Raw genomic sequence first — 15638 nt, 5'->3', positions numbered from 1 at the left:
GCACCGAGTCTTCAAGAAATCATTGTACTCTCTCATATATGGATTTTAGACATAGATCTGGGGAGTGCCAGCCTACAATCCCATGGCCAGAGAGTCTGGGAAACAGAAACTTCATTCAGTGGCTGATCGAAGAAGAGGCAGACTCCCATGGCTAAGCACTGAGCTGAACTCAAGAAAGCCAGTAACAGAGAGGGAGGACTGATGACCAAAGGGATTAAGACTGGGCTGGTTTAACCCCCAGAAACAGCTGACCTGACAAAGGTTAACTCTTGAATCCCAGGTATCAGCCTGGGAATCCAGCATGGGACTGATCAAGACCCCCTGAATGTGAGTGTCAATGAGGAGGCCTAGGTAATCTATTGAGCCTTGGACAGCAGATCAGTACCCATCCTGAATATACACATGGACTTTGGACTCCCATCCAACAATGTGAGGTGCACTCTCACCTTGAACTCTTGGGGAAGGGTCTAGGCCCTGCCCTATATGAAATGACAGACTATGGACACCCCCATGGAGGGCCTCACCCTCCTTGGGGAAATGAGGGGATAATGGGGGGGCTGGGGGAGGGCACGGGAGGAGGGAGGGAAAGGGAGAGGGACCTGGAACTGACTTGTGAAGCAACCTTGTTTCTTATCTAAATTTAAACTGAAAGAAAAACATATATATACACACACACACAAAGAGGAAATCATTTCTATTCTTAGAGATTCATTGTATCTATTTATAAAATAAGAACCATAATGTTCAGTTAGATGGCTAGGTGCTTCTTACCAAATCTGATGATCTGTGCATCCCACAGAGTGGAAGAAGATAACTGACTTCCACAAATTGTTGTCTGACCTCCACACATGACACATGCACCATAGTACACTTACACACACACCTTGAAATAACAGCAGTGACATTTTATCACAATGTAGCTGTGGTTTCTCAAGGCTCACCATCCTGTCATGCATATTCCTGTGGAGTCATCTCTTTTCTGAATACATCCTGCTCATACCTCTGTTTTCCCTGCACCCCCAGTTGTATCTGTTCAGGCACTGGTGGGAAGTAACGTGTGTGACTTGTACACAAACTATTACCATGGAAGTTTCCAGGTAAAGTGAGAGAAGGGGGCACTGTGGTCTGTTGCTTTATTATGCTTCATTACTAGTTGAAATCAAAGGCCTTCCAATTCCAGCCTGTGAAGACAGTATGTGAAAAGAGTTGAAGGAGGAGAGATAAGGGCAGAAGTGTAGAAGTTTTGCTTGCTCAAGAGCCTGCACAGTAGGCCTGCTTACTCAGGAACCCACATAGTGGGTCCACTTGCTAAAGGAGCTGTGTCTGCACTCTCAATGTTTCTTCTGCCAAAGAACTAGCAGGCATTTCTAATAACCCAAGTACCATTTCCAGACTGGCAAGTAGATCATTTCATTTTGTTTAGAAACAAACACCTTAGAATATGAAGGTACTAGCAATTTTCATATTCAACCATTGTTTCAACAGCCAGACACACAATGTAGTCAAAGAAACCAGGAGTCTATTGTGTATGGCAGACACTCTGGTCAGCATATTGCTTGTACTATTTAGTTTTAATTTTATGTCTTCCCCTGGAGAGAAGGAACTTTTGCTTCACTTTTCCAGCGTAGGAAAAATAAAGGAGAAACATTTCCACCTTCCTTCTGGGTTGGCTAGCAGCTATGTATGTGGGTAGAGTCTGGGAGATTGGCGCTGAGCACGATGGTAGCAGGCGATGACTGTGTGGGACTCAGGCTGGGGAAGGACCAGGTGTGGACAGGAGGTAAACCAGATTCTTAAATCATCATCTCAGGAGTGACATCGCAGAAGTGACACTGCAGCTGGATATTTTCGTTTGCATTTCTGTCTCTTCAGAGTGTTTCATAGCTGCCAAGGCAGGCAGTGAAGGTGGGGCTTTTAGTGGCCACCCTAAACCACCAGACCAAAAATACAAGTCAGAAAATCAAATACCAAAAATCTGACTTTGCACTAGCAACACATTCAATGAAGCCCTAAAGTGGTCAGAGCTCTTGCTGACAAATGGGAGAACCAGTCTGCAGCAGTCTCAAGGACATGGGCCTGAGGAATGATTGTGTCTCAAATATTCTTTACCTTCATTCTGAGATGTCCTCCCAAGTCCCCGAGGTTAGAAGGTAGGGTCCCTAGCTCCTTGCTGCTAGAAGGTTTCATGTGAGTGAGGGCACACCTTTGAAGGGGATTTCGTTCTCTTGGTTTTTGGCTGCCCTCCTGTGATATGCTTCCTCCCCTCCCGAAATAGCAGGGTTTAGAACCTCTGGAATAACCTTTTTTATTTTAAAGCTGATTGTCTCAGGGATTTTATCATAGCAACAGGGAGCTGATTAATAAATTCCTCTTTTGAAGACAGGAAGTATGACTAATCTGAGGAAAATAGGGATTTTCCAAATCTTCCCTTTTGATTTAGAAGCGCATGGAGACCTTTGCCATGGCTCTGGGTGAGGACAGCCATGCCTGGGATAGTCTACAAACCTATACTGACCTGGGCTGAGGAAAATGGGAGTTCCTTCCAGGACAGTAAGTTTTATTATTAGACAAGCTGTGTCTTTTACTTCCTGAGGTGAAAACCAGCCAGGTGGTTGGAGGCAGCTGTCTATTGCTCTTAGATATTCTGCCAGGACAGAAGGCTAGCTGGGGAGGACTACCTTCTAACTGGGATGTGGGGGAGACAAAGGACAATGCCCCCTTGGATGACAATAACATCTCTTACTTCTTCAATACAGAATTTGCAAACTGCTTGTGTGGAATAAAACCATCCAGGACACCTAAAGTATGTGGAAATATGAGCAAAATATGAATAGTATTCATATTTTCTTTCTCTCCTCAGTAATTGGCCTATTGCCAACCATCCCCTGTCTTTCAGGTACAGTTATCTGATATGTAGGAGTGACACATGGAGAACCATAACAATATATCTTGGAAGTAGCCACAAAAGTAGATCTAGTCATTCTACTCACATACACTCCATTTTGCAAAAATTCACCGTCATTTTGATAGCTGGACAAACCTTTCTATTGGTATGAACACAATGTTTTTTAGAATTCATATTTTGCAGGTTACTTTTCCATCTATTCTTCAGGGTCAGTGGTGCGCTGTTGTTCTCAAGCACGGAAACCAGGTTATTCTCCTTGGTCTTCTCCCTGAATTTCAAGGTTCCCTAGAAGGAGATCACAGGAGCCCAATATTATGTAAGTCAACTAGGAAGTACCTCCTGGCAATCAAACACTGGGTGGTCTGAGACTATAAAAGGAAGGTCATATTGAGTTTGAGATCACAAAGAGAATTCCTTGGGAAATAAACTTTTCTGAGCATTATGAAAGGTACCAGTCAGAGAAGTCAAAGAGATAGCCCTGTCACCCCAGCATCAATGGGAAATTCAAATCCATTGACATTGCCATTGGCAGAGCTCCTCGTGATTGACATACATTGCTATCTTGGAAGAACTGTGCAGAAATGTCATTTCCAAAGTTAAATAGCTGGAATCTCTATGGCCAAGGGATGGTGGCAGGTGGCGGACCACACACAGCAGGGGCTGGCTTGGCATTTAGCTCAGTTACACCAGAATACTGAACAGAGATATATAAAAAGGAGGAGAAAGAAACGTGCAAGCAATTCTATTGCTCAGAAAACCAAAACCACACTGAACACAGGCAGCAGCCAGAAGGGAAGGTCCTTTTTACATCTTACCCAAATTTGCAAATTTGCATCCTACCGTTAACATTGGGAAGAGGAGAGTTTATTGGAGAACAGCTGGTGTGACAAGAAGGTGAAAGAGGAGTCACCTTCCTTTTCTCTGTGACTGAGGCATAATGAGTACCTGGGCTTCCAGTGCTCCCCGGTGAGGGGAGGGAAAGGGAGAGCAGAGAGCTTACTCTAGTGAGTCATATAGCGACACAGGCTGGCCCACTTCTCCTTTTGTCTTATGAGATATCAGGAGACTAAGACCAGGGCAGTGTTCAGAGGCATCCAAGAGCCAGCATTCTCAGGATTTGGATAAGAGTTTTGTTCTTTGAATTTTGCATTCTATTAACAGAGAAATTGGTACTTTAAACATAGGTATGTCATATATATTATCTGCAGCAATATTTTGTTCTAATACAATACTTTAAACTTATGTGTCTTTGAAGAATAAGAAACAATGCACCCAATTTCCCACATGAGACTCATGGAAATGAGCTTTAGAAAATGAGATGTGTATGTAATGGTCCTGGGATTAGTAGTGCTTTTAAAAAGAAAAGTTGCATTAAAGAGTATGTGGGGGGTGTCATTGAACACATATGTAGATCAGAGGCAGAGCATAGCCTGTTTGAGGCTCCAGGTCTGATCCCCAACACTACAAGAAGGGAAAAAAATAGATATTTTGGTGTGTTGCAATTTCCTTGGGACTTGGCTTTGAGACTGGAGTCATTTCACAGATATTGAGGGGAGTCAGACATTCCTAAGCAGCTGTGAATATTTCCTCACCTCTCTCCCTAGTGGTATGTCTTGTTAAACAAAGTTACACTGGGCAACCGGGAATCGCTTGGATCCTAATTGTAACATTGCTTTATCGTACGTACACTGACACTCTTCAAAACGGTTAGGTAAAACTCCCAGTTATTTATGGCTGCCCAGAATATTTCTCCCAAACTAGGTCCTTGAAAACACTCATTTTATGATGCATGCAGAATCTGTGGTAGGGAGTTCACAGGGATACAAGGGCTGCCTGTCTGTTCCCTGGAGTCGGAGGCTGTGGCTGGGTGGGCTTGGATCTCTTTATATTTTTGGTTAGAACTCTTGGTAATTTAAAAGGCGACTTCACATTTTATTTTTACATAAAAGGAGAGTAAGGCCTCTCTCTCTCTCTCTCTCTTTCTCTGTGTGTGTGTGTGTGTGTGTGTGTGTGTGTGTGTGTGTGTAGGAATTTTTTCAAACCCCAAAATGCAGCTACTGAAAGACCATCAAATTAAGAGCCATGGCTGACAGTAGAAGTTTTCTGAGGCTGTGGAATAGAATTGTTGAATCCTGAAATGAGCCAGTCCTGTCTGGAGTGTCTGATAGTGTAAGAGTAGAAAGTCTCAGGTCTCTGTATTTGTCCTTGACTTCATTTAAATACTGTTCCTTTCTGGATACTGGAGAAGGCTACTGAGAACAACTAGTTTCCTTTTTTATTTTTTATTTATTCTTTGGGAATTTCATAGATATGTGTACTGTATTTTGATGAAAATCCTCAAGCAATCCTGCTTCCAGCTCCTCCTGGAGCCTTTCCCAATACATCTCCTTCCCTCATTCCCCACTCCTCATCATTTCTCTTGTCCTCGCCGAATCTAATCAGAGCTGACTGATGTACTTGGGTGTGGGGCCATCCATGGGAGCAATGGCACCTACCGACAGGTACACCCCCACAGAAAAATTAGTCTTCTTCCTCAAGCAGCCATCAGTTGCCAAAATGTTGGAGTCTCATGAGCCTTTGCCCTACCCACAGTGAAATGCGTACTGCTTGAAGTTGTGTGAGTCCCATGCAGACAACCACGGATGCTGTAAGTTTGCAATTGCAAAGACCATGTCATTTCCAGAAGACAAGGGTTCTCAGGGGGCCTTTTCTGCTCTTTGAACAAATGCAAATTCATGAGAAAGTAACAAATTTCTATCATGCATTTTGGAGAAAAATCCTACCTCGTCCTATTATAATTATTTTCATTTTCTCCAGTTTTAACTGCATCTGTGATTGTTAGATAGACTTACCTTACCACACGCTTTTCTGGATATTGCCATTTTTCTTTGACAGATGGCAAAGAGAATCCCTTATGTAGAACAGAGGCTTCAACACTGTAAAGTTCATTTCAATCATGACTTAGGAGACATAAACACCTTTTGTACTTAATCTGCACAAAGCTTCATTTCAGAGACTGGAGATTCCTGGCAGTGTGGAAAGCAATGACAGCGAAAGTCTATTTCATGATTTGGGCAAGAGGACTGAAGGAAGAAACCCATGCTCATTGCTCAGGAAGAACTCAGAGATTAGTGCCTCTAATAAGCAGTGTCTCCCCCAGATTTTGTCTGTTTCTTCATCTACCCCTAAAATGTTTGTATTTTTCAGATGCCCCCTTGAAAGACCAGGAAATAAAGGTTATGATAAGTCTTGAATATCTTTCCCAACCCAATAAGTTATTAGCATGGAATGGATACAGAGAGAGGGAGAGACAGGTTTTTTTTAAAGTGCAGCTTCTGGTGTGTAGATCACTCACCAATAAGACCCCAAGAGTATATGGACAGCAGAAACAGTACTTGCTGGGAAAAATAAGACATCAAGGAGGATCTTGGAAGAAGTCAGGGAGAAAGGGGATATGATCAAAAGGCATTCTGGAAAGTTCACAAAGAACTAATAAAAATGAGATGGGGAGAGAAAAGGAGAGAGAGAGAGAGGGAGAGGGATGAGGAGGTAGGGGGAGAGAGGCTAGTCTGTTCCAGAAGGGATAAAGTAACCAAGATCAATTCCAATAAGGTCCAAACATTAGATGTTTCTGGAAATGATACTTACTTATTCATGTTTGAGAGCTAAAACAACTCATCCCCATAAATGGCTACATAATTTATAATCCCAAATATATCTATTTCAGGAAGAGCAGAGACCATGGTGATATTAAAGTGGTAATTGGCTACTTGGGGTTATTGGAAGAAGGAAAATGGTGACTCCAGAGGCCTTCGAGCCCAATTGAGCCACCCTATGTGGATCAGGGTGGGCACATGATCTTACATGTTTGTCAAAAGCCACACAGTCTAATGTACCAAGAGCAGGATTCAACACACTCTTAGGGCACTGGTTTCCATCTTGCTAGGGGTCCTTGTGGTTGTGATTGTGTATGTAGGTGTTTACACAGGCATGCATGCATATGTGTGCATGTGTGTACATTTCAGACATGGGAAATCCTTGTGCCTTTTGCTCAGCTTTGCTGACAACTCTTAAAAGTGAAAAATAAAAATTAAAGAAGGGTACAACTGAGTGAATTCCTTTAGCCTGTAATATGGAAGATGCAGGTTTACCACTCAGCATAAGAGCATTGTTTGAAGACTGGTAAGGAACCAAGGGTTCAGCTAGTGGAATGATTCCAGTATGGACAAATCTGCTGAGAGGGCTGTGAGGGCTGCAAAGTGAAAGGCAATTAATCTCCCTCTTCAGGTGATAGTTGCAGTTTTGGATGCAAGAAAATACTAGTTGAGGAGGAGAAAACAGCCAAGAAAAACTGAGCTGCCCTGGTTATGCTATGCTAAGAGGCACTCATTAATAAACCTTGCTTGGCAACCCCATTTGACTTGATGAGGACATATCTGGATACTGGGTTTGGAAGTCCTGCCTTTCACAGAAATAACTAACTATTGGGGGGGGAGACTTCTGATAAAAGGTTGAGAAAATGTTCAGAGAACTGGACACATCCAATACACAGAAAGGAAGACCCAAGGGGAACATAATATCTATTTTAGTCCTGTGAAAAGGTATTATAAAGAGGAATGGGGCAATTATTCTCACTAGTCAAGGGGGATAAGACAAGAAGTAACAGTCTTAGAGTACAGTATGGCATACCTAGTTTAAATGTTAGGAAGAATTTAACACCAGCAGATATTAGAGATGGCTAGGGACACAGCATGGGATTGAGTAAGCACCTCCTTTAGAGATGGCTGCCGTTGAATTTAATGCCTTGGTTAAGTGGGATTTTAAACCAAGTCTTCCCTGACAACTGTAGTCTGATGTATCACTTGACTGTTTTTACTCCACTTTCCTCGCTTTGGGGATCCATGTGGTTGTGAACAGATCTATATGTCTGAGGGTTTCCAATTGTACATCTTTACATTGTAGTGTCAAGAGAAGGAACACTTCTTAAACACATGTCAAAATACACTTACTACATCTGTTATTAGAGAGTTCACTGTGCTGCTTCACAATTCGTGAAACGCACAGCTTCCATCAGACTCTGAAGTGTTTTGCAGAAACGTAACACTCAGTGGTGTCTAAACAAGCACATGACAAAACATGGAAACATGCTTTCTAGGAATGAAATCTTTTTACTGGTGATTCTCTCTCTTCCCCCCTCTCTCTCTCCCTCTTTCCCTCCTTCCTTTTTTTTCCTTCCTCCCCTCTCGATGATCTTGTTTCAGCCAGGCTGTAGAAAACCCTTCACACCTGGACCCAGGAACATACAATCTCAAACACTTACCCCCTACTGAAGCTTATTGGAATTTTATCTACCTAATGATTGGACAAGCTCACCTCATTATTTCTCTACCGTCTCATTGGCCACAAAGTTTCTAGCCCTTGATCCATCCTTTCATCGAGCCATTAGTTGAAGCTGCAGTAATGAAGGCTTCATAATGACTCATTTAGCTCTTTGCACTGGAAGCACCCTGCATATTACCCCAGCAGCACACCAAATTCATCTAGAAATCCACAGACACAAATGGTGCCATTCCAGACAGAACTCATCTTCAAATTTCTTGTGGTGTGCCATAGTCTTTCAACTTCCTGTGATCTTGATTAATATAAGCCAACCCTCTAGTGTGAAAGCACCAAAATGATTTGAAAAGTTGCTCTGATGTTGCTACTTATTTGTATTTACCTCAATGATTTGAACGGTTCATTAAAATAAGGTAAATCAGTGTAAGGCATAAGAGAAGAAAGATCTTTCCTGCTGGACATATTTTTGAAAAATAATGCCTATTTTAAAATAATTGGGAAATTGCAAATAGATACTGCAAAGGCAAACTTGTGTTCACAGTTATTGATAGTACTCCAGACCTCTGTTTCCGTGCTTCCCACTGAGATGCAGGTGCTATCATGTCTCCTGAGGTGACTTCTCCCTGTTTTCTACTCCCTAAGCAGATTCCCTAAACTCAAAGGATTCCAGAATAAAAGATTGGAATCCCATAAATTTAGGTGAGGACTGCAGGCCAGAAGTAGAAAAATCTTGTGTTTAAAGGAACACACATACTGAGAAATGCTCTTGCTCAGTCATTTGAACCACACTGGTCACAAATACAAGAAAAGACAGATGCTTATTTCAAAGTGTCAAGGCAGGATTTCCACTGTGTTGAAAGATTACTGTGGGCCAAGCTTAGAAAGAAAACGTCTTAGGTCAGAGGGAGGGAATTACATACATCTTTCTACTGATAATTTCCTTCAAGAGTTTTAGTGAGCATAATTAATCTTCACACATGTTACCATATTATTTAATTTGTATAATTAATTTCCATTATGAAATTTCATTAAATTTTTTTCTATTGAAAAACTGTATGAGTGTGGTGGGGTGGTATGGCATGGAATATTGCTCAGATATGGTTTGTCCCTAACAAAACTCATGCTGAGGCTTCGTTAAGAGCCCTTTCTCCTGAAAGGATGGATGCTGTTCCCACATGGACGGCTGAGTTGTCTTGAGCACAGATTTTGGTAAATGGCTTAGCCTACTCTGTCTTCTTCCTTCTTCTAGAAGTATCTCCTGCCTCCTTATGTACTACAATGTGTCAAAGTAGCATGAGGTCCACGCAGAAACTGGTAAGATGCAGACATCATGCTCTGGGATTTCCAAGTCTGCTGAACTCTGAGACAAAACCAACCTCTTTTTTTTAGGAACCACCTAATCTCTACATAGTAGACAATGGACTGGGGCTCCCGGCATGAAGAGCACTATGAAAGGAGCTGGGAGAACAGGGTCTTTCTATTGTCTGGACTAGGAATTATGCAATTTCACATTAAAAATGTCTTGCTATTCTAGACCTGTTTGTACCATGCCACCCATAAGGGCCTCTGTCTCCTTGTCGGAATGTTCCTATTTTTACACGGTTTGAATAATTTTTCCTAGCTCTGGTTATTTTTCTTTTGTTCTTGTTTGTTTGCTTGTTTATGCATCTTTTTGTTTCCTGTCCTGTGTGTTTGTAGAGTCACCAGCCTCACTGATACCTCTAACTGTGGTTAAATGTCTGAATCATCATGGAGGCTCAGGATTATTATGCAGATAGTGCATGAACCTCATTACGTGGGATGCCTCCGGAGAATCCTAGGGGTACAGACTTGTGAAGAGGAGCAGGAGCATTCTCAAGTCCTGGGTTACAGAGGGCTGATCAAGGAGGGTCCCAGCACAGAGCTTTTCCTGTCCCCTCTGAGTTCGCTGTATGGCAGGCACTCAGGGAGAGTAGAGTGTGAGTTGAAGATTTAGGTGCAGAAACAAGGATACCTGTGGCCCTGGTGGGTGAAGCCCCTGCATTAACCAGCCTCAAAGCAGACAAAGACTATTGTGCACTTATGGCTTCTTTTCTTCTAGGAGAAAAACTTAGTAAGCATTTTCAACACATGGATGAAGTACGCCTGTATAGCAGCTGGAATGACACAATGGACCCTAATAGCTTTGGCAGGTTTTTTAGACTATTTTGCACACTGCAATCCTCCCTCATCATCCAGAAGATTTGCTTACAAACCATCACTGTGGGTGATGTTCCCATTTGGCTACTCTAGTAAGGAAAATACAAGAGCCAGACAACTTCTAAGGGTCCAGTCCTTCAAGGATACACTTTGTTCTTCCCACATGTTTGTGCCTCTGAACATCCAAATGCCACACATACAAGAGAGATTTCTTCCCATTTCAGATGAGAAAATTATTTACGGTACAAAAATATCAGACCTCTGAATTCTGCATGCTAACTTCAATTGGCGCCCCTCTGTGGACAGCGAAGGCGGTGAGGTATGGAAAAGGCAATGCACAGCTGTATTCAAATATGAATTACCACACTGGCATTTCGACACTCAGAGAGGCACATATCCCTGCTGTGTATTCCTGGCTTGTATGTTTGTAAATGCACTGGATAAAGCAGCAGCTCACTCCCTTGCTTCTTGCATATTTGTTGTTCTCCTTGCCTGTGTTTTGGATACAGGAATATGAAAGGTAGATAGGCATGCGTACATGGATGTTTATTGTTTGTAAATAAAGTGCAAATTGAACGTGCCATTTCCCACGCCAGCCCTAATGGAAATGCTTGATATCAGAATGTGTTCCTCTGCAAGGGACTGTCTTTGTGTTTCCCTTACACCATCTTTTTGCTTTTAGCGCTGCTGAGGGAGAAGAAGAGGGACAAAAGGGAAATGCCTAGTGTGAAACTGGAGAACAGCAGCATCCTGATGGCAACTTTCTTCTGCAGCACAATCTACCAACAAGCCACAGGAACATTTCTTTAAATGGATCCATAACAGAGTTATAATAGGAAAAAATTAGCTCTTTTTGTTCTCCTATGGCAAAAATCACGACTTTAGCTTGTATTTCAAGATGGATATTTTCACTGTCAGTCCCAGGAACTTAAAAGTAAAGTGGAAATCAATCTCAGATGGATTATCTGCGTGATATAAACATGTGGGCATAAAATGTATAGAGACTACATATGGCAGGCCCATCTGACATAAACAAGTGGGGCTGAGAAATATACATACACGCCATGATTGATTTGTTAGCTTCGTGTGTGAATGGAGCTGAAAGCCCGAGTTGAGGCATGACCTGAGATAAGCAAATGCACATAAATACACAATAAACCCAGATAACACGAGAATAACACCAATTAGAACAATCACGACAACTTCTAGTCATCACGAGGTATTGTTTCAGATCCCTCTTCAAATGGGAAAAGCTTCCAATGGTTCTTAAAGCCACTGCTAACTGATTCTACACTTGTGGATGCCGGACACAGTAAAAGCCTTTGTCCCTCATTTGTATGCAACTGAGGATGCTGAGCTGTGAAGGCAGGAAGGAAAGTTTTACGTGGCCTTCTGCCAGAAGGGGACAGGTTGAGTGGCGCCTATCAATATGACCCTTATTCTGTTTCATTATTGAAAATACGTATTTTGTAATTCCACACCAAGTCCAAACCCAAAAGTCCAAATATTAACACTTGAAGCACTGTCATGAAGTCTACCAGCTACATAATGCCTACATTTGTACCTTAGTAAATCAATTTCCATAGTCTACCTGAACTGAACAGAAATTCATATGGTCATTTTTAAATGTACCAGGGTCAAGGGCTACCGGAAATCCACTTTCCTGAGCTTTAGGAATGTGTTGTTCATGTACAAGGCACACTTTGAGCATGAAGAAACTGGGTTTCCTGTCCTGTGTACAGGGAACCTGGCTCTTGTGGCAACTGTATGCATCTTCTCCTGGCTTTTTGTTCCTCACTGTGGCTACAGAGGTAAGGATATCTGCTATAAGCCATGCTGCTGCATGCAGGGACACTGTTGGCATCTGTCATACCTTCACTTTTCTGGGGTGCTTACCACTGAACCTTGTTAGTCATGAGTTGTAAATGATGATGTTCCAACATCTGCCCTCTTCACAAGGCTTCTGGCTTCGGTACAGAAGTGTGTATTGTAGGGGTCTTCTCTGACCCATATGCTGTCTTTGCCTCTGGATGCCAACCACATGCAAAGTATGTAAACAAGAAACCATTTCAGAATGTACTAGTCTTTACTTCAACCCCAAATTCCAGGCAGATCACAGATACCAGGAGTCATCACAGAAGATTGGTCACCACCCAGAAGGTGCTTAAATTTCCCCACACAGAACAGCTTGGAGTATTGATGGAATGGGATTAATGGTCCTGTCTCCCTTGTGGGATTATGAGGTTTAAATGACAATTCGTGTGTTTTACTCACCACAGTGTTCATACATAGTAAATAGATGGCATATGTTAGCAAAAAGGAATACTGGATTCCATATACTTAAATAGTCACAATCCACTAGGCTTTTAATAGGAGGACATGCAAGCAGCATGAATACATGAAATTTGTCCCTTTACTTGAGGGCAAGTATCCAATATAGCCTTTGAGTTCAGATACCTCAGCTTCCTTTGATCTGAACTGTTGATGGAAGAACTTCAAATTTCTGCCATCCTATTTTGGTTTTAAAACACAAATGCTACAAACATTGTGATTTTTTGCTTACACAAACCACTGGTGTTCTATGGAACCTGGTTCCTCATCTGCAAATAAAAGAGTTTGACAAATGATATCCAAATTCCCTTCAAAAGCTTACTATGATTGCATTATTTGGCGTGTGCTATTGTAGAATGAATTAATGTCAGGAAAATAAATTTTCAATTATAACAAGGGTTTTTCAAACTCCTACATTTTAGTTCAAAATATTAGTATAAGTTAAGCTTCAGTCAGTTGTAAGCATGAAAAAAAGACCGTGGAGTATTATTTTATTTAGGTGACATTTAGAAATAGTTACTTTAAATACTCAAATATGTATAATCATTTCTTTAAAAAAATCTATCCAAGGGAACCCTTGCCTGCTACACTTTGACCCGCATTCAGAAAATTATCCAAATAAGAAAGAACTTTTGATACAGCAGCCATTTTGAAAGTGACTCTTATCAGTCTCTTCAAGTTCTAGACACTTTCTAAGACACATTTATATCCTTTGAAAGACTTTAAAACTCATAGGCAATGGGATCACTGAAATGATTCTAGAGAAATTGAACTATATAAAGTGACATGAACAGTTGTACTTGGGATGGTTTAAGAATATTACTCTTGACTCTACTGTGGAATTTATTCACTCTTAGAGGACAGCATTATGTCTTCGAAAAATCCTTTCCTGGTGAAGCTGAGTAAAGGAATACTTCAAAACATAATTAAATATTAGATTTAACATATGAATATCAACAAACCAGGCCCACATTCAGGATGTAAAATCCATTTTCTTGGGTTGTTCTTATATTCAGTTTATATACATTAAGAAACATGTTGTTTACGTTTCATAATTTGAAAATTTGATTTTTTAGTAAATTCTCAAGATACAATTTTCCATCTTAAAAGTTACCTTATATTTTCCCTTCCACGATGAACACTGCATCAATCCTCAAGAATTAGTGCCCTCTGTGTAAAGAGCAGCCTTGACCTCAGACATCAGCTCTCTGACCACAGAGTCTAATTAAACTCAGCAAAAAACAGAACCAACAACAATGAAAATGAACAAACAGAGTACAAAGAAGTAAGGTACAGAAAAGTGTTGTTCTGGAAATTAAAATTACATTAGACAACTCTTTAAAAACTTATCAAGTTAAGACTTGTGCCGTTGAGCTGCTTGAAAAGACATGAAGAGGACACTCTCCTACTCTGTTCCACAGAGAGGCCCATGCTTCAGCAGAAGACAGACAGAAAACTTGCAAACCCATTGTCCCAGCTCTGAGGACCAAGAACAGGTTACAAACCCAGAATCCCTTCTTGCAACTTTAAAATAGCATCATCTAAATCCCTTGGGTTAAAGATCAGACATCAAAATGTCTGACAGCAGAGCACAGGGTGTGATAAACATGAAGTTTATGAAGGAGTCAGGAGCAAGACCAAGGACACATGTGTCCTAAAGGAATCTCATAGGTGTAACCAGTTGATTAGCTCAGTGGTAGTGTTCCCCTGGTATATGTGGAAAACCAAGGTTCAATCCACAGTACTGAAAAAAAAAGGACTTGGATGGAAGTGGTAGGGGTAAGATTAGTTCAGTTAAAACAGGATCATCACCTTTGAAATTACAAGAGGAAAACATAATCAAGTGACTTATTTTTCAAAAGAGAAGAGAGCAAATGGAAGCTATAAATAAAACTACAATGCCATGCTAACAAATAGGGTCCAAACACATGACTCCAGAAATGAGAAGGACCAAGGTCAGTGTTCCCTGATACTGTTAGGCAGGGTGCATTTGAAGATGCACAATGGCATATGACAAGATTGAGAAGGACTTGAAAATATTACTGACATATTCTCCAGAGAACATAATGTTTGTGAAAGTTTACCCTAGAATGATGTGCTACATATTATTTGACTGGAGAGCTTTGGGGACTCTGGGAAAAGGTGGGTGAGAAGCCACAGAAGGGAGAGAAGTAGACACATCTTTTTTATTTTCATTCAAAACTTTTTTTTAATTGGAAACAAGCTTGCTTCACATGTCAATACCAGCTCTCTCTCCCTCCTCCTCTCCCCACCCCCACTAGCCCTCCCAACTCCCCACCCAATCCCCACTCCACTCTCCAGGGGAGGTGAGGCCCTTCATGGGGGATCTCCAAAGTCTATCATATATTCCTGGGCAGGGCCTAGGCCCTTCCCCATGTGTCCAGGATGAGAGAGTATCCCTCCATGTGGAATGGGCTCCCAAAGTCCATTTGGATGCCAGGGATAATACTGATCAAGTGCCTGAGGCCCCAAAGAAGGCCAGGACCTCCTCACTGACACCCACGTTCCAGGGGTCTGGATCAGTCCCATACTGGCCTCTCAGCCATCAGTCTGGGGTCCATGAGCTTCCCCTTGTTCAGGTCAGCTGTTTCTCTGGGTTTCACCAGCCTGGTCTTGACCCCTTTGCTCATCACTCCTCCCTCTCTGCACCTGGTTTCTAGGACTTCAGTTCATTTTTTAGCTGTGGGTGTCTGCCTCTGCTTTTATCAGCCACTGGATGAAGGAGCGAGGATTGCATACAAGGTAGTCATCAATCTCATTATTGGGGAAGGATATTTAAGGTAGCCTCTACACTATTGCTTAGATTGCGAGTTGGTGTCATCCTTGTAGGTCTCTGGAAATCTCACTAGCACCAGATCTCTCCTCA

General features: G+C 41.8%; 1 long non-coding RNA gene across 1 annotated transcript; it reads right to left on the bottom strand.

The window, feature by feature from the left end:
* Positions 1-594: 594 nt before the first annotated feature.
* LOC121133319 lies at positions 595-14988 on the bottom strand. The gene is made up of 3 exons (XR_005870149.1): positions 12317-14988; positions 3041-3190; positions 595-1926 (listed from the first exon to the last, which is right to left on the bottom strand). It is a non-coding gene; the product is annotated as an uncharacterized LOC121133319 (long non-coding RNA).
* Between the last annotated feature and the right edge of the window lie 650 nt (positions 14989-15638).

The sequence above is a fragment of the Mesocricetus auratus genome, unplaced genomic scaffold, assembly GCF_017639785.1.
Source record: "Mesocricetus auratus isolate SY011 unplaced genomic scaffold, BCM_Maur_2.0 Super-Scaffold_100021, whole genome shotgun sequence".
Classification (NCBI taxonomy): domain Eukaryota; kingdom Metazoa; phylum Chordata; class Mammalia; order Rodentia; family Cricetidae; genus Mesocricetus; species Mesocricetus auratus.
Note: the sequence above shows the minus strand (reverse complement) of the source record. Positions and strands in the feature narration are given on the sequence as shown.